Source organism: Rhinatrema bivittatum, chromosome 4 (genome assembly GCF_901001135.1).
Source record: "Rhinatrema bivittatum chromosome 4, aRhiBiv1.1, whole genome shotgun sequence".
NCBI lineage: Eukaryota > Metazoa > Chordata > Amphibia > Gymnophiona > Rhinatrematidae > Rhinatrema > Rhinatrema bivittatum.
The window spans coordinates 424,216,761-424,237,609 of NC_042618.1; the positions used below are offsets into that span (position 1 = coordinate 424,216,761).

At 42.1% G+C, this 20,849-nt stretch overlaps 1 protein-coding gene across 1 annotated transcript in view; it reads right to left on the reverse strand.

The window, feature by feature from the left end:
• Positions 1–20,849, reverse strand: part of GRIP2 (glutamate receptor interacting protein 2) — a 288,825-nt gene that overhangs the window by 120,970 nt on the left and 147,006 nt on the right.

Here is a 20,849-nt window from a genome sequence, read left to right on the forward strand (position 1 = left end):
GGTTAGCCTGACTTCAGTGCCAGGAAAAATAGTGGGAAAAGTGTTCTGAGCAACAAAATCACAGAACATATAGAAAGACATGGCTTAATGGAACAAAGTCAGCATGGCTTTACCCAAGGCAAGTCTTGCCTCACAAATCTGCTTCATTTTTTTGAAGGAGTTAATAAACATGTGGATAAAGGTGAACCGGTAGATGTAGTATACTTGGATTTTCAGAAGGCGTTTGACAAAGTTCCTCATGAGAGGCTTCTAGGAAAAGTAAAAAGTCATGGGATAGGTGGTGATGTCCTTTCATGGATTACAAACTGGCTAAAAGACAGGAATAAGAGAGTAGGATTAAATGGGCAATTTTCTCAGTGGAAGGGAGTGGGCAGTGGAGTGCCCCAGGGATCTGTATTGGGACCCTTACTTTTCGATATTATTTATAAATGATCTAGAAAGAAATACGAAGAGTGAGGTAATCAAATTTGTAGATGATACAAAATTGTTCAGAGTAGTTAAATCACAAGCAGATTGTGATAAATTGCAGGAAGACCTTGGGAGACTGGAAAATTGGGCATCCAAATGGCAGATGAAATTTAATGTGGATAAGTGCAAGGTGATGCATATAGGGAAAAATAACCCATGCTATAATTACACAATGTTGGGTTCCATATTAGGTGCTACCACCCAAGAAAGATCTAGGCGTCATAGTGGATAACACATTGAAATCGTCGGTGCAGTGTGCTGCGGCAGTCAAAAAAGCAAACAGAATGTTGGGAATTATTAGGAAGGAAATGGTGAATAAAACAGAAAATGTCATAATGCCTCTGTATTGCTCCATGGTGAGACCCCACCTTGAATACTGTGTACAATTCTGGTCGCCACATCTCAAAAAATATATAATTGCGATGGAGAAGGTACAGAGAAGGGCTACCAAAATGATAAGGGGAATGGAACAGCTCCCTTATGAGGAAAGACTAAAGACTTTTCAGCTTGGAGAAGAGACGGCTGAGGGGAATATGATAGAGGTGTTTAAAATCATGAGAGGTCTAGAACGGGTAGATGTGAATCGGTTATTTAGTCTTTCAGATAATAGAAAGACAGGGGGCACTCCATGAAGTTAGCATGGGGCACATTTAAAACTAATCGGAGAAAGTTCTTTTTTACTCAACGCACAATTAAACTCTGGAATTTGTTGCCGGAGGATGTGGTTAGTTCAGTCAGTATAGCTGTGTTTAAAAAAGGATTGGATAAGTTCTTGGAGGAAAAGTCTATTACTTGCTATTAAGTTGACTTATGGATAAAAGTGTGATATATTTTTGTGGGTGTGATATATAAGTGTGATTGTGGTATGTTTTTTTTTTTTTTTTTTTTAATAGTGTGGACACTGAGTTTAGCAGTTAGGTGTGTGTGATGTGATTTTTTTTTATCATTGGTATGAATGGATATTTTACAGGGATGTATGAAGGTATATGAATGGTTGGTTATTGAAGTAAGGGTGGTCTTTTATGCATGAGGGTATTGGCACAATATGAAGGGAAGGGTTGAGGTTTTATGAATGGTTACAATATTGTGGGTTAAACAATATTTATATAGCTTGCAATATATTTGTAATAGTTTGATGTTATGTGTCATGAATGCATATAATATTGATTATATTTTGTGGAGCACCATTAATGAGTTATTGGAATAAATATTTGATACTGATTGTATTGTTTTGTGTATTTATATTGTATTGTTTCTCTCAGATGTGTGTGTTCTGAAGTAATGAGAAACTAATTTGCATTTCTATATTATTTTTTCCCTCAGTAGCACACACTTTTAGCTGTGGTGAAAAGGGTTGGAAAACACCTGGGGATTTTTATTTTTATTTTTTTAAATCCCTGCATATGCTTTGTACCTGCAGTAGAATGTGTATATGCAAAGTCTGTGGGTAGCTTCATACCCACAATGTTTGCCAGCCCTGAATATTTGAAGGGAAAACTCTACAGGGTGTTCCTCTGAAATCCTCTTGTAGGACTTTGCCTCCTGGGCAGTCTCAAAATTGTCCCCCATGTCATTTGACCTCTGCTTGCTGCAGAGGCGACAAAGGTCAATCACAGTCTGACCACGTTCTATTCTAAACCAGCGACTTCACCAGCTCCTGATATACAAAGTGTTTTATGTGGAAACAGAGTTTAGTGCTTCATAAGGCATCAGTAGAATCACTAAGTGAATGCAGATACCACAAAGACAAAATAGGTTTCCTAATATTTACAGAAATATCCAGCAATTCAAATGGAGAACCTCTCAAAGACTAAGGCTATCCCTTCAAAAATATTCATGCAGCAGCCACCAGGGGAGCCTCACTGCAAATTCCTGGTACCTGATGTGCAAGAAAAAAAAAAAAAACCAACCCACAACAACTTTCCAATAGGAAACGAAGTGGTTTTATTAGCATTACTCAATTACGGTTCAGCAGAGCAAAGCATGGAGACATAAATCAGCTTTATACAAGGTCAGAGAGATTGAAAGATACAGTCAGGGTTACAACAGCAGCACACACAGCAAAAGCGATTTACCCAAGTGTGCAAATCAGTGGGAGATTAAAAAAAAGAAAAAATCACAACCCTGAACTGCGGATTACATCACGTACCCTTCTGCTCTTGCTCCAGAGCAGTGCACTAACAGCAACAGAAGATGAAGGGAACCACATGATCGTGATTTTTGTTTTGCGACGTACAATTACTTTCTCCCTGAACAGCTTTGCAGATCCGCTCCTGCTACGTGAAAACATTTTGGTTCCAACAAAGACCGTCATTTTACACTGACTATTACACTAAGCAAAGAAAACGTGTGATCTTGTGTGTGTGGGTGTGGGGGATGTCCTATCAGAAGACTTGATCACCATCCTCGAATTCAATTACCTGCTCCTAGGACCTGCCATCATTCCAGAGTCACGTCTGCTTGCAGCATCTTCAGCTCCCATCCGGGAGACCAAAAGATAAAGCCTTTCCCCCTCTCTCGGCTGGAGAAAGGAATGAATGCCACAAGCAGGAGAGACAAAAAGATCTCCAAGTGCGACAAAGGAAGGCTTCCACCCTCTGTCTCTGTGTTAGTAATACAACTAAACAAGGACATTTTCCAACTGCTATGGAGAGAGTGGACTTCATTAGTGAAGGTCATTACTCAGTATCTCCCATTAACCTCAGTGAGGAGTGGGGGTGGGTCCAAAAATAAAACATTTTGGAATCTGGAGCAGCAATAAAACCACCTCTAAATTTAGGTGCATGAAATTGTGACTTCAGATTTGAACATATTAAAAAATGAAATTGGAGCAACCAGACAGCCGCAGTCAGTCTATCCCATCTCTGTTTGAACATATGGGGAGGGGGAAAAACAGCTTGGGTGCTGCCATTTCTGTACCTGGCATGGAGTTTAACCTGTTTTCTTCATTTGCCATTCTTTGATCCTCTATGCAATAAAAAATGCCTAAAACGGTCACAGACTTAATATTAATCTAAGTGACCATGGACAAGACCAGTAGCTCGGTGGCAACTGCTATGCATGCCCTTATGGAAGACCCTGGTTCAATTCCAAGATTTGGCCTTCACGCTTTAGACCAGCTGACCTGGAGATGCTGCGTTCACAGCCCCTGGAGAAAAAGGATGCACGTGTACTGGAGGCAGTCCCAGCCAAGGATGGCAGCTTCCATGGCTAGGAAAAATCTCTTACAAGACAAAACGAGAGCCGAAAGATCTGTTGATTCGGCAGGCTTTCCTGAGTGAAGCACTTGACCAGATCTATTGTATGCCTATAATTTAAACTGTAAAAAAAAAAAAATCTTACAAAGAAAAAATTAGCCTCACTTTTTCCAGGATGCAAGTTCAAAAATGTGTTCAGAGCTGCCCATTTCAGTCCCACAGTGCAGAGATTACTATGTATAAAGCAGGCCTTCGTGGCCAACAAAGCACAAAACCGCCAATCACGTCACTTTCCGCTTCCAGTCCGAGCCTGGCACGGCACGCGACTTGTGTGTTAACCTGTGTAAGTGATGCAAAACCCACACAGCAACGAAAGAAGTGTTCATGTAGGACATAGGTTCTGCTCCTACTGATAAACAGGACATTGAGAGGCAGAGCTAAATTCACTTTAAAATGGCATGAACAGCACATCAAGAACGCAATTAATCTTGGCCAACCGCTCTCCCCCAAATCTTGGTCTGTCACTCCCACCCCAGTGCTCTCCCAATGTTCTGAGGGGAAAAGGTTCAAAAGGCTGCTGAGCAGTAAAATAACCCGTTACAGCTGTGTAGGTAGATTTAGCGGGATATTAGTTTACAGTTAAGTGCCGCTGAATGTCTGGATAAAGATAACCAGGTTAGTTTACCTGCACATAAATTTGTTTTGGCAGATGTAGGATGGGAATGTGCATAGAGGTTATCTGCACAAGTTTAGTTGGGTAATGCTATGCAGCTAAAACTCTTTAAAAGCCCACCCCAGAACACCCCAACCCCACCAAAATTGCAGGTAATTATTTTATCTGCACAAATTTAGAGAAAGGAAAAGGGGGGTGGGGGGGTGGCAGAATTTTGATCAGATTTACTCAGGTAAAACTTTTGGAGTATCAACCAGCAAGTATTGGATGCCAAATATCTTGGCACCTGATGTTTTGTTTTTTTTAAAGGATGAAGAAAGCAAACAAAAAAAACCATAAGTTTAAAATAAAATATTGAAAAATAATAAAGTGTGGTCTGTAGAAATGCACAGAGGGCAGAAAGCAATCATAACCCATCCAGGCACTCTAGAAAGTGGGCCTCCTCATGCCATATACCAAATCATTTTCTGGGGAGGGTGATTATTTTAAATTTATTTATAACCCACAATCTTCCCAAGGTTCAGGGTGGGGAACAAAAACACAAAAATTTGTACCAAAAAAAACCAAACCAAAAACAGACAAGTGTAAAAACACTTGACAAAATATTACATCACCTAGAGAGTATTTCAAAGTAAGACTGCATGGTCTACTCTGCTAAGCAGAATGCATTTCTAAACAGAGCCATTTTTTTTAAATACCTGTGAGTCTGAAGCTGTCCGAATCAAGGCTGGAAGAGTGAGCCATGCAATCTAAGCAGCTAATGAGAAGGCCCCATCAGCAGGATGAGCGTGGCGCACTGAGGGGTCTTCTAAGAGGCCTTGCTGATTTGATCTCAATGCCCTAGATTGCATATAAATTTTGCAGAATAGATGGGATATATCCTATGCCACTGCTGAGCCAAGGTGCATTGGCAGGGACTGCAGGATGACCACTTTCTACTTTTAAAGCCCTTCTCCAGCTTACAAGCTTAAAAAATACAAATGCAAATAAAAAAAGAGATATCTCCACATGCACACACATCCTTCTATGCTGAGAGTGCAGGTTGGTGCATGTTGTTCACCAGCATTTCCAAGGAGAAACTGCAGCTGTGTGTCTGTGGGGGGACCCTGTGGAAGGGGTACAGTTGCTTCTCTGGGACTTTTTTCTCCTCTCATCGCATCAAGAACAGATGTCTACAATCCTCAAGTGCCAACAAAGGGATGGAAAACCGGATTAAGATAAGAATTTGAAACCCTTTTGGGCAGGTGGAATATGCTGAAACGTATGTGCCCAAAAAATAAAAAGGATTAAAAGCTTGCTTAAATGTAACAGTCTTATATTTACCGACTTAATAAAGTCACAGCAGCCAAATGCAGTTCAGCCTTGTCACCATAATTCATGTTTATAGAAACAATTTAAGACCTAATGATTACTCTCTGGTTTTAATCGACCTCTTGGTACACTTCTCTTGGCTCCATGACAGATTGTCGCTGCCTCTGTGTATAATCCTTCAGCAAATTCGTTATCTGAACTGCAAACGAGGCTGTCCAGAGAGGATGAGCTACCGGAGCAGCGGCTCCATTGGGTGCTTTCCAGTTCCCTCTCGTCCCCAGAAGGTGAGAGATCAACCAACCAATGAGGATTCACACAAGCTCTCTGCTGAGCCAGCCGCTCTGCCATTGGGTGGCCTGAGATTAGGGACCCTGTTTTATAGGCTCCTTTTCTAGTCTTTCATCAAAATGAAGAAGATTTCCACATTTCCTGGCTGCACTATTTGTGCTTTTAGTTACCGAACATATGAATATAGAGAAGTATATGCAAATTAAACATATATAACTCCATCTATAATTACAGCCAGCCATCCACTTTTAACAAAATTGTTTAAGGACTCCTGCTCTGGCTTGACTCCCAGTTTATCCCAAAAAACACCACAAACAAGTTTAGAAAACCTTTAGGTGCCCTTCATCTACTCCCTGCCTTTTCCCTTCTTCTCTATCCCAGTATCTGCTCCTTTCACCACCATCCCCCAGTTAAGTGAAAGGTGGGAGCATATCCAATTGCTTTGCCTTGTCTATGCCAGTACCACAAGCAGAGCATGTTTTGAAAGTGCCCACAACACTGGCACAGACGGAGAGTGGTCAGTAGCAGCAGGAGGATGTGGTCCCTCCACTCAAGTTAACTGGTAGTCAGTAGCAAAGAACGAGGCCTCTGGCAATTTTGCTTCAGTAAGGTGGCGTTTCTGGCTCAGGGCACTGGCAGCGGTAAGGGGGGGGGGGGGGGGGGGGGGGCCGAAGGCTTCAATCCACTTCCGGTGGCCACAGGAACTGTTTGGAGCATGCCTCCACTGCTAAGGGGATCACGAAGGCTTCAGGAGCTAGTGTTCGTTTTACGGTCCAATTGCCATCTGTCTTGAATTTTGCCACTTTTCATGGCTTTTTGCTACCGTGATATGCTTTGTCTCCAAACAGAGATCATAGGCAGGGACTAGGCCCTCCAGCAAGAATTAAACACTATAAAAAAATGCATTTCGTTTAAATTCTATTTTATAACAGAAACTGTAACCTCAGACACAGATTATTATACTTGACAAGCAAGTAGAACTCTTGGTTTTGCCTTGGACCTTCTGGCCATGCTCAGTCAGATTACTCAAGAGACGACAGGTCTGAGCAGACCAGCGTTTCTTCTCAAATTGGGTAGGGATTGCCCAGGTCATTGGAAACTGCAAATTCCTTTGCCTCATCCTAAATAAGACTGTATAGGGCCTGGCAGCACTGGGCAACTAACAGAGCTGGAAACATGCAGACTCTCCAGTACAGTTCCCAGGAAAGAAACAAATGCCAAGATATCTAAGATCGCAAATGTTGAGGGAAGCATGACTAGTTTTAGGTTCTCAGTAGACAGAGTTGTAAAGTAATTTGTTAAGTTAGAAGCGGAATGTCACAGCAGCTGAAACCCACAAAACTCAGCTATAGTCATCCCATATCCCCCTTGCACCACAACAGCACAGACAAGTCTCTGGGTCTGCTTCTCCTCCCTCCCCCCCTTCATGAATTTATCCACTTCTCGTGTTTGCCATCCATTTACATTACTTCTGAACATATGCTGGGATTTTAGAGGAATTAGTGAGTATCTGGCAACAAACTGGAAATCTCTGGACCTGCCCCAGTTGGCCATAAAGGAGGAGGAACCGAATAGTCCTATGAAATGGCATTGGGCCAGTGGACAAAGGATCATCTTATGAAGTCAAAAAGGATATTGGTGGTGGGGGGTGGAGAAAAGCTTTCAGAGTGCAGGGCCCACCTGAATAAACTGCCAGCATAGATAAGAACTGAAATAACAGTTGCAGAATTCGAGAAAGCATGGAGCCTTAGTATCCCCCCCCCCCCTAACATCATCCAGTAGGACCCATGACCTCACAGATGTGCAGACCAACTAATCCTGCTCGGACATAGAATTGGCAACTGGCTCTAGATTTTCAGGATACGCTGATCCAGTCCTGGCTTTATAGTCTTGCTTTACTTAGAGAAATCAGACACACAAGAACTACAAGTTCCTGCATGCAGTGGGGCAAAACCAGGACTGGATCAGCCGGTCCTGAAAAATCTGAAATCTGTTGGCAACTCTTATCTGCCAATATCTAATTATTTCTTGGACATAACCACATTGAGATGCTACTTCTGTTTCAAATGGGTTAAAAAAAATGTAAACAATAGGGTTACTAGTTACAAATTGCTCTACCAAAATACAGTAAACATTTTATAATAGCAAAAACACCAGGGAAAAGGGGAAAAAAACAAAGCCCTTCCTTCCATGTGATTCCCCTTGCTTGTTATAGACCTGAAATCAATCAGGCCCGGAGAAACCGAGCTGAAATTACTTTGACTTGGAGTCTGTAGAAAAAGAGAGAGTTGGCCAAGCACTGTAGCAGAAAGTACAAGATGTAAAGCCAAGCCACCCAGGGAGCCTTGAGGGGAAAATCCTAGAATTTCCTTCTGGAAGGATGGAGAAAAGAAGAGCTAACTGGCACAATAAGTCAGTCATCTACAATTTCAACATAAATGGCATTTTTTTGCATGTCCAATCAGGCTGAAAAACTTCCTAGCGACCTGGGAAAGGCTTACAGAGGAATTATTTCAAGGGTGGTTTTACAAAATTAAAATGGAAGCTACACATCTTATCTCGAAAGTTACCTACTGAATGACCTATAAGAGGTGAGAAATCTGTAAGAGATCAAAACCATGTGCAGGGAAGAATGAGCATCTCTTAATGTGCTCAGGGGCAACGTGGAGACGTAAATCCTGCACAGGCCAAGACAGTTACACCTTTATATGAAGTTTGCTCCTGGGTTTTTCTATAATTTCAATGAGACATTTCGGATTCAAAGGAATATGCTGATCTGCCCTCTCGGGGGGAAAAAAAAAATAAAAGTATGAAGAAAATGAAAGGAGGGGTTGGCACACTAGATGTTCTCTCTACAAATAATGTCAGAGTTAACAGAAGCTGGCAGGGGGCACTAAGGAAACCACACAAAAGTAAAGAATTACTGTATCAAGAACTTACCTAGAATGGACAGCTGTTCTCTGCTGCAACCTTGGGCCAGGCCATCTAAATAAAGATGGCCACCTACTCTGCTGACCACACCACCTCAATACAGGTGCTTTATCATCTTGAGGCAGACATAAAAAAAAATTGTGTTTCGCCTGTTAAGAGCACTGTTCCCGTGTGTGTGTGCATACAGGTTATGAACCTCACACACACAGCAACAGAGGGTGGTGGTAATTTTCAAAAAGATTTCACAAAATTGCTTCGTTATGCGTTACTTCTACACACAATGCCTTTGAAAATTACTTCCAGTGCACACAGGAAATCCCATCGTCCGCATTATACTGGCTTGGGACACACAAACTTGAACTCAGTAAAGCACTAACAGCAGGTAGAAAGAGCCAGGGGCAGAGCACTTGAAAAAGAACAAAGATCTACAGGAATCAAATATTTTAAATCATGGCCTTAGAGGCCCATGTTACACCCTGGGTAGTTAGCAAATAGCAAATCGCCAATTCTCACATCCAGAACTGGATATGAAGCAGGACAGAGTAACCTGAGTAAATGTATTTAAGTGCTAGCCAGCCCAAATGCAAAATATTCACAAACTCACACACATTTTTTTGAATACATCAGTTGCGTCAGACTGAAATAGGATTTAATCCACATTGATAATCCAAGGAAATTAGTCAAGAATTTTCAAACCCAAAGCAACCTGATTAGAAGAAGCCACTCCCGGGGGGGGGGGGGTGTTTGCCAGATGACACCCCCAATGCAAACTCACAAATCAAGAACTAAACTATTAAACCACGAAAGACAACCCAGCCAAACTCATACTTCAAAACATTTAATAGGTAGAAAATAAAATGCAAAACCCCTGCAATTCCTCTCTCATCTGCTAGAGAGATCTTCTGCACCTTCCACCCCCATCCTTTTCTTTTTTTAGGAATTTGAGAATTCTTATGAACAGGTGCGTCTCATGCCTTCCCCACTATTACACAAAAAAAATTGCATTGACTTTTTTTTTTTAATGGATGAGAAGGAAATTACTTTTTTTTTTATTAGTACAAGTCTAAGAAGAGAGAAAGATTATACACAGGAGAACATTAGAAAGGTTTTGCAAGCATGGAGGTTTGACGCCACCTGATTTTCCCAAGCCCTGCCAGAGGGGGAAATGGAAGCTTTACTGAATGTAGATTCAGAAAGGGAGATTAGCAGAGCGCACCAAGTGCTATTTTGCTTTTAATGATTTACGGTTTTTATGTGCGGGATTAAGAGCTAAAGGTTCTCTGCTAGAGAATAAAAGGGCCTGTAGCAAGCACCAGTCAAAGGAGGAGGAAATGAAAGGAGACTTAAACAGGGAGAAAGCTGCAGAATAGTCATCTTCAGAAACTGCTGGTACCATCAGGTCTGGGATAAAGAGGAAATCAGTTCCCATATGAAAGGCAAAGCGAGGGGCAGATGTTATCCACACATCAGCCAGCAGCAGTAATTACAAAAATAAAGGACCAACAGCAGAGCAACACAGGATGGAATGGGCAATAGCATGAACAGGGAGCAAGTTTGAGAGCCTGAAAAAAAAAAGTTAATCTATGCTGCAAGTTTATATTCCTAGTTCAAACAGGGATTGTTCCTTGGCAGAACCAATTACTCTGAATGCTGCCGCATCACTAGAAAGTGCTCCCCATCTTTCATAGCTATTCACTGTACTAATATGCCAGATTATTTTTATTTTATTTTTTTTGCGGGGGAGTGAAAGAATGGAGAAAGGAGTTTAGTCCAACAGTTTCAAAGAAATACATTAAATTAAAAAAGCAAACAAACAAACCTTACATCATTGATCATCCAACTCTATATCAGACACTCATTATCAAGACCACAGCATCCTGAGCTCTCGTTTGCTACTAACTGGAGTCCTTCCCCCCATTTCCCCTTCCATTTTGGACCAACCCACTGCTGTAACAATCCTCAGCTATAAGCCAAGGGCATTGCTAGGCACAGGCTCAAGCACAGGGAGGTTCCCCCCCCCCCCCCCCCCATTTGCTGCTGGGCCACGAGCCATTGCACCTTAGAGGTTTATGGGCATAACATCTGTCAAACTTGTTTTGACAGATGGCTCAACCAGTGTTCACATCCAGGTTAAGCCTTGTCCAATCAGTGTTCACTTCTGGTCCTTTTCTCATCACAGGAAGTTGTGTCAGCCACGCCCCAAACACACCCCTTTTCAATGACATCACCGTGGGAAAACTCCTCATTATGACCTAGATCAGAACTAGAAATGTTTTGGTTTTTTTCCCAAGATGACTGTCTGCCTGGGGACAGGAAATTATGCACTGCCAAAATGGTGGCTGTTGTATTGGGGCCAGGAAATGACATGGCCATGCATGCACAGTAAAGCCAAAAATCAACTGTGTTTACCTGAGATGCCATAGACCATGTGCAGGCAACAGTCTTGGATGATGTCATAAGCCATATAATCATCATCCCAAGCATGCTCAACCAACAGCTAAGATTGTTTACAGAGATGGAACATGCTGAAGCAGCCATGTTTTAAAGACTGATATCACTGGACGAGTGCACACAGTAATTCTCCTATGTTTTTCTTAAAAACAGAAAAGAACTGGGGATTTTGTATAACAAATAGTCTTAGGTCGTAAAGTTTCTTCAGTTCAAAAACATCTCCATGTATTTTGCATCAACTCTTCCCTGTACGTGGTGTCTTGTGTCCAGCCATGCTGGGGTCCTGTAGTTTTGTACCATCCTCTCCTCTGGGAATAGATTCACCCGCTTACCTCTTTCTATCCAAGTGCAACACAGACTAATCTGGAAGTTGTACACTGCTTTTTTTGCTCCCTTGCTTTCTCCATACACACTTTTCTTTTTTTAAAATTAGCATCTCTCAGCAGCCCCTCCTTTGCTTTTATCACAAGCAAAGAAGGCTTGTAGATATGTGTATATATACACACACACACACACATGTACACATACACACGTCAGAGAACCCTAAAATATGGTAAGTAACATCACTAATGTTTTAAATGATTTGAAAGATTATTAATGTTGCAAGCTTTATTACACAATGGCAAAGAATATCAAAACTATTTACAAAATAATTAAAAAATAAAATTGGCACAACACACATCTATCAATTGCTCTAGTCAGTCATTCCTCATTCACATCTCTTCTAAACTCTGTATTGTTATACATTTATAACATGTATAGATATTGACATAAAACATTCTCAAAATATATAGAAAGTGCTTGTAATGAAACAATGACACACTTGCAATAGAGCTGGACTTCAAGAAAGATACTTTGTGAATTGCAAACGAGTCACATGGAAGATAACTTCATTAAAAAAAGGGAATGCAGTTGAATCACAATCCACAGGAAAGGATACCTTGAAATAGTTTCACAAACTGTTGTTCCAATGATGTTTCTGGGCAACATCATAATATGGGCAACCAGGACTCATAGCACCTTTCCCTCTGCTCCCTTTACAAACACACAATCCCAAGAAAAATAATACACAAAACAGCCGACTGGAATAAAAAAAAAAAAAAAAAAAAAAAAAGAGGCTGCAGCTTTAACATACAATTCACCAGAGCTACCAAAAACCAAATAACAACCCACGAGGGTACAACCACCTCGCCTCATCAAGAGGTTCTCTCCACAGGCCACCAAGCCTGTAGCTACCAGCGGTATCCCACCGCTCACCGGGACCCCCACCACAGCCCAGCAAGGAGTCCCCACCATGTGACTGAACACAATCACAAAGAACACAGCATCAAGATAAAGGAATACGCCAGGTGGTGGGTTATCACACCCAAATTAACTATAGCTTTGGTAGCTCTGCCACAGGGAGGGAGGTAGGGTAGGTGAAACCCAGCATCCCCCGGTGGGCCAGTCGCTCTAGTCATGTGGCCTGCCAAGCATGGCCGTGACAGAGCCGCGCTCGGCAGACCACATGGTATCTCCTGGGCGGCGAATCCCCAGGCCGGTTATCATCAGGAATCTGCCCCTGGGTGAAACCCACCCAGACCCCTCCCCCCCCCCAAAATAAAAAGATGCAGCCTAAACAACCAGCTGACTGACACGCTCCAAGGCCGCCTGAACTGTTTTATTAAATTAAATCGGCACCCACCCAGAAAGGTACACCCCATCCTTGCCACGGAGGCCAAAACAAACCTCCCAGGACCAAGTATGCACAACATGCAAGCCACCGTGGGCACCCAACCAAGCACCAATCTGCCTATTCAATTTAGCCCTATTGTGACCCCAAATCTTAGAACCCATACAAAACAGGCCTTGGAATAATTAAAAGAACATAAAAGATCATAAGATTTTCCATACTGGGTCAGACCAAAGGTCCATCAAGCCCAGTATCCCATTTTCCAACAGAGGCCAATCCAAGACACAAGTCCCTGTAAGGATCCCAAAGGTTCAATAGCTTCCATGCTCATTATCCTGGGGATAAGCAGTGGATTTCCACAAGTCAACCTTAATAGTTTATGAACTTTCTTCCAGCAGTTGTCCAAATCTTTTTTTTAAACTCAGCTACACCAATAGCTTTTATCACATCCTCCAGCAACAAATTCCAGAGTTTAAATTATGCACAGAGCAAAAAAGATTTTCTCCTATTTGTCTTAAATGAATTACCTAGCAACTTCATTGCATGTCCCTTAGCCTTTGTACTTTCTGAAAGAGTAAAGAACTGATTTGTGTTTACCTGTTCCACTCCACTCATTTTATAGAATTCTATCAAATCTCCCCATAGCCATCTCTTCTCCAAGGTGAAGAGCCTTAACACCTCTTTGGCTTTTCCTCATAGGGGAATCATGCCATCTCCTTTATCATTTTGGTCACTCTTTTCTGCTCCTTTTTTAATTCTGCTATATCCTTTTTGACCAAAACTGCAAACAATACTCAAGGTGAGGTCGCACCATTGAGTGATATTAAGTATTATGATATTCTCTGTTTTATTCTCCATTCTTTTCCTAATAATCCCTAGCATTCTGTTTGCTTTCTTGGCCACAGCTGCACACTGAGCAGAGGATTTCAGCATATTATCCAATGACACCTAGATCTTTTTCTTGGGTGATAACCCCCAATGTGGAACTTTGCATTGTGTAGCTATAATTTGGGTTGCTCTTCTCTATGTGCATCACTTTACACCTGTCCACATTAAATGTCATCTGCCAGTGTCCCATTATCTCAAGGTCCTCTTGCAATTTCTTGCAATCCACTTGTGATTTAACAATTGAATAATTTTGTATCATCAGCAAATATGACCACCTCACTCACAGTGTTCCAATCTCTAAATTATTTATAAATATGCTAAAAAGTAGAAGTCTCAGTATAGAGCCCTGGGGCATGCCCCCAGTCACCTTCCTCCATGCCAGGCAACCAAGACATCAAAAATAGTAAAGTCCTTTTGAGTCGCATCAAAAAAAAGCAGTGACAAGACCAATTGCCCAAATCACTGCCCCCAAGATGGCTCAGCAACACGGCTAGAAATGGCCACTTGGATAAAAAGGACCAAACGAACAAGAGCAACTGGTCCTAATGCATCCCACATCACCCAAGCCATCTCACTGGCACACCATGCCGAGCCAGACCAAGATGGAGGCCATAAGGTCACTTTGCAGCTTGGCGATGAGCCCAAATCACATATGAGTGGCAACAAGCCAAACACTTTGTTCGCATAGATTTGGACTTGGAAAACAAAGAAAATTAACGCAGCAAACCTAAGAAAAGAACACAGCCACATTTTACAGTTTATCCCTGCACACATAAGTTGCCAATGCCCCCAGATTTCCGGTGGCCAATATGACAAATAAACTCCACTGGACAGACTTGAAATAGCCACGGAGGTGGCCGCCCTTATACAAAAAGAACGCGTCCCATACTTTCCACCCCCTAAACCAAGAGCCCCCAATACCTTCTGTAACGCTGCAGCAAAATGGTATCTGGTAAGAGGGGCACAATCATCATGCACTAAAAAGGGGGGTACGCCCAGATGGATGTATAAACAAGTGGCAAGTCTGCAACCCTGGAACCGCAGACAAAACAAGTCAGGATCCCTTCCCTGCCTGTTCCGTCTTAGAACGGTGTATTTTCAGGTGCACCTTGTCACCTTCCAAATGAACATCCGCAGCCCACAAACCCGAGTGATCACTACAGGTCCCAGCAGGATAGACCCCAAAAAAGGCCAGTACAGAAGCAGTTTGAAATAAACAAGCTTCAAAAGGAGAAAAACAAAATGTCAGGAAGACACTCCCACATCGGCAACAATATATTATTCATGATGGGCAAACTACTATCAGATGGAGGCAAACCCCTTAACCTTCCAGTCAACAAGCGCTTGACCAAGCAACTGTCGGCCGGATTACCCTAATCACGCGCCTTGATGAAGAAAGACAAACCTGAAATATGAGCAGCCACTGAAGACCTAGACAAACCCTGTGCCTTAGAGGAAGTATTATAGTCTGATAGCAACTCCTCAAAAACATGACCCCAAGATCAACCATGGGCAAACAAACAAAGATCGCAGCTCTTTAAACACCCACTGAAAGAAGTCCACGTCGTCGCTGCCACCGATACCCTCAACAAGTTCCACGCTTTGGGATTCCATAACACCCTAGGAAAGTCGGGGATCACTGCCCCCCTCTCAGAAGCTGGCGCTGAATGCAGATCCAAACAGCTCCCACTTGGACCAAGGACAAGGGCAGCAACTAGACCCAATGAAACAGACCCCAAAGAACTGGGCAAGGCCACTAACTCACCAGAGCCGGCACCAGCTCCCACCCCACCAAAAGGCACATCAGAAGCCTGCCCCTGAAGGACCCCGAGACCACAGGCCTGCTTTTGTGGCACAGCAGCACTAGACACACAAAGAAAAATCCCCAGCCACAGCAGACTGCACCAGCAGCAAAGAAGAAATAATGGCGGGTACCATACCGGCATGCAGAGGCTGCTGAAGTGCACCAACACCGCGCTTCTCCTCCTGCTCATGCCAGCCAACTTAAGCATCAACCAGCAAGAGAGACCTCAGAGCCTGCTCGACTGTGGACAACCTACCGAACTCCACCCGACCAAACCTTGCACAGTTGCCCTCCCTAGCTGGAGACAGCACAGCCACTCCAGTCCAAGATCTCCCCCAAGCCGGCATGACGCAGCCCAGCCCAAGGAGCAAGAAGCTGTGCTGCAAGGCAAGGTACCACCCCTTTATACTGGCCCATGGAGCCCAGCCCCAATTCCTTGCACTGGGGCCTGACCAACCAGGACACAGTAGTGTCCTGGGAGATTCAAACCCCAGAGCACCAAATTCAAAGATCAACCACTCCGGCCCTGCCTAAATACCGCTTATGCAGGAGGAGCCAAGCCTGGTGCCTACGTTATTATGGGTATCCGGAGTCCCGGCTCCATCGGCCCTCCCATTTGAACAACAGTCCTGTGAAAGAATTTCAAAGTATCCTTTCTTGTGGACTGTGATTCAACTGTATCCCCTTTTTAATGCAGGTATCTTCCATGTGACTCATTTGCAATTCACGAAATCTTTCTTGACGTCAAGCTCTATTGCAAGTGTGACATTGTTTCATTACATGTACTTTGTATATATTTTGAGAATGCTTTATGTCAATAGCCATACATGTTATAAACGCATAACAATACAGAGAGTTTAGAAGTGGTGTGTACAAGGAATGATTGCCTAGGGCAATTGATAAATGTAATTTTATTTTTGTTGAATAGTTTTGATATTCTTTGCCATTGTGTAATAAAGCTGGACTTTCTTCTGAAATGTTAAATCTTGTTCTTGTCTCAGCTCCAAACCTAACATATTCCATAAGATGAGTGCGATGACTGAAGCAGCTCTAGGACCTTGAAGTTTGCAATTGTAATCATGAGTAGGTGGCACTTGCAACAACATATGGAGGATGAACATAATGTGTGATGTGGTATATGCCATTGAAGTTTCCTGCAAAAGGATCAGTGTCCATATGAATAGATTTTGATTTTATTTTTTTTTTAGATTTATGAACCAAAATAGCCACTTTAGTTGTATCCTTTGTTGAGCAGGTAGCTGAAGTTGTTTCATGTATGATGTCAAACTCCTTCCCCAACACAACCGAAAGATAATCAATACGGAAGCATGTATAAGTTGTATAAACATTTAACAAGTAGGCTGGCAACCCAAAGTAAACAGCACTGCAGTAATCTAAATGGCTAATTACAACAGCTTGCACTACCAATTTAAAATCATCAACTGACAATAGGTTTCTAAGGTGTCTACGTTTTCAGCTTAGAAAAAGCTGTCCTGGCCACTCTAGTAACCAGAGTATTAAATGACAATTAAGAATCCAATAGCACACCTAGATTACGGTATTCCTTTTATAGTTACTATACATTGATCAACAGCAATATCAAAAGGGGGCCTTAAAGAAATTCTTCCCCACCCAGAGAAGAGAGGTTTTGCCATAATTTTAGGAACAACCCATTTTGAACTAGTCTTAAAAACAGGCATTAAACTGATCTACAGAACTTCACCAGGAATTGCACTAGGTGTGAAATTGTACATTGTTCGCATACATTTTGAAAGTTACCTCACCCTTAGATAAGGGGCTCCAAAATGCATTAAAAAGAGCTGCAGACAGTACAGACCTCTGAGCTATATTAACTTTATATGGGTACCATTCTGGAGTAAGTTCCAGCACAATAAGCCTGTTGCAGTCTTTACCTTCTAAAAAAAAAAAAAAAAAAAAAAAGGATTGGAACCAGTGCCATACAGTACCACCAATATCTAGATCACTAAGGCTTGTTAATTTATTATGACACATTGCGTCAAAGGCAGGTGATGTGTCAAGCTGTACTAATATCCCAGATGTCTTCTGATCAATAGTGCAATATATTTCATCTAATAAAAATGCTAACGTTTCAGTTCCATGGTACTTCCAAAAACCCAACTGTAAGAGTTGACAACAATATGCAACGGTACTAGCCGCAGAACCTCCACAACAGCCATCACCTTTGGGGTTTCTAAACTACAAAACACAAATCAACAGGTGGAGGAAAAAGGTGCCAGTACTCAGTACTGGCACGTACACCCCTGGGAAAAAAAAAACAAAAAACAAAAGCCCAGCTATTATCCAAAGGAAAATATTATACATTTTTTCCTTCTAAAATGTTCTAATATATTATTTTTCTAAATGGGAACTGATGTAACCTTCAGCTTTTCACAAAGGACATTACAAAACAATAGTCTCTGAAAACACAATCTGTTTTTTTGGGCCACTAGGGGCATGTATATAGAGTGGGGAATATCTTTGTAATGGTGTTGGAATGGATAGGAATTGGGGCATCAAGGGTTTCTCAAAATAAATCTGTCAACTAACAATATAGCAAGACCACTAATTAATATTATCAGAAGGCTAACAAAACACCTTAAAAAAGGGAAAAGTTTTTTCTTAGTTTTGAAATGGATAGGACTTGGGAGAGAACAAGTCTGAATATGTCCAAGGTGGGTGTGTGGACAAGACAGAGGTATGCCCACATAGCAAGCTTAGAGAAAAATGACACGCGACAGCCGCCATACACCCCAGACCTCCAAAACTGTATCATAGTCCCATTGAAAAAAAATGGATCCCTACAAAACCTCTGAAATTCAGGTAATAAAAAGAGGACGACAACCCTCAGCTCTCAAGGTGGGGTGTAATCCAGAATATTCTATTAGGGACCTTGAAGTGGAGTCAAGATACCCAATGGAACAGGTCACCAACCCCAGCAGCTTGCAATGTAGCAGCTCTTAGTTTAATGGAACAGAGTCAGCATGGCTTTACCCAAGGCAAGTCTTGCCTCACAAGTCAGCTTCATTTTTTTGAAGGGGGTCAATAACATGTGGATAAAGGTGAATCAGTAGATGTAGTGTATTTGGGTTTTCAGAAGATGTTTGACAAAGTCCCTCATGAGAGGCTTCTAAGAAACTACAAAGTCATGGGATAGGAGGCGATGTCCTTTCATGGATTACAAACTGGTTAAAAGACAGGAAACAGTAGGATTAAATGGTCAATTTTTTCAGTGGAAAAGGGGTAAACAGTAGAGTGCCTCAGTGATGGAAAGGAATATGACGAGTGAGAATCAAATTTGCAGATGATACAAAATTATTCAGAGTAGTTAAATCACAAGCGGATTGTGAAATTGCAGGAAGACCTTGCGAGACTGGAAGATTGGGCATCAAATATGGCAGATGAAATTTAATGTGGGCAAGTGCAAGGTGTTGCATATAGGGAAAAATATGCCCATGCTTTAGTTACACAAGTGTTAGGTTCCATATTAGGAGCTACCACCCACAAAAGAGATCTAGGTATCATAGTGGATGGTATATTGAAAGAGTCAGCTCAGAGTGCTGCAGCAGTTAAAAAAGCAAACACACAGGCTGATACAGTACAGTGTTAACCCTCTATTGGATGCACGTTTGATGCGCCAGCGTTACCCCTTATTCAGTAAGAGGCTGAAAACATGCATCAACCCCCCCCCCCCCCCCCCCGAACCTAATAGTGCCCGCAACATGCAAATGCATGTTGATGGCCCTATTAAGTATTCCCATGCGATTCAGAAAACAAAATGAGCAGCCAAGCTGCACATTTTGCTTTCAGAAATTAGCGCCTACCTAAAAGGTAGGCGCTAATTTCTTCAGGCACTGGGAAAGTGCACAGAAAAGCAGTAAAAACTGCTTTTCTGTACACCCTCCAACTTAATATCATGGAGATATTAAGTCGGAGGTCCCGAAGAGTAAAAAAAGTAAAAAAAAAACACATTTGAAGTCGGCCCGCAGCTCAAAAACCGGACACTCAATTTTGCCGGCGTCTGGTTTCCGAACCCGTGACAGTCAGCGGGCTCAAGAACCGACGCAGGCAAAATTGAGCGTCTGCTGTCAAACCCGCCGACAGCCTCCTTTTGCCTGTTTTTACCGCCGGGCCTAATTTGCATAGTGAATCGCGCGCACAGGAGAGTGGCCTGTTCGCCCGCTCTCCCGCAGACTTTACTGTATCGGCCCGAATGTTAGGAATTAGAAAGAGAATGGTGAATAAAAAACAGAAAATAGTCATAATGCCTCTGTATCGCTCCATGGTGAGATTGCATCTTGAGTACTGTGTACAATTCTGGTCGCCGCATCTCAAAAAAGATATAGTTGCACTGGAGAAGGTACAGAGAAGGGCAACCAAAATGATAAAAGGGGATTGAGCAATTCCCCAATGAAGGACTAAAGAGGTTAAGACTCTTCAGCTTGGAGACAAGATGACAGAGGGGAGATATGATATAGGTTTATAAATGAGTGGAATGAAATGAGCAAACAATCAGTTCTTTACTCTTTCTAAAATTACAAAGACCAGGAGACTCACAAATAAGTTACTAGGTAATATTTAAAACTAATAAGAATTTTTTTTTTTTACTCAACTCATAATTAAGTTCTGCAATTCATTGCCAGAGGATATGGTTAAAGATTAGTGTAGCTGCATTAAAAAAAAAAAAAAAAAAAAGAGGTTTGGACAAGTTCCTGGAGGGCGTTGCAGATATCCACTACTTATTTCTTGGGATAAGCAGCTTGGAATCTACCCCTTGGGATCCTGCCAGATACTTGTGACCTGGCCACTACCAGAAACAGGATACTGGGTTTCATGGACCTTTGATCTGACACAGTATGGCAAGTCTTATGTTCTTAAGACATAAAAGACTTGCCATAAGCACCATTTTAATTAATGCAATCCTACCTTACAAGGAAACTAGAAATGCAGATCAACTTATCAACTCAGATTGGAATTCTTCAATAATGGGGAGAATATTGACAGAGTACCACATATTTGGATGTTTATTTAAGTGACATGGTCTTCCACTTTAGAGGGAAATCCTGCCAACCTAATTGTAGGTTGCCCAAGATATCCAAGGCTTTGGACTTGTATAAAATTTAGAGTCCAGAAAAAGTTCCATATTTT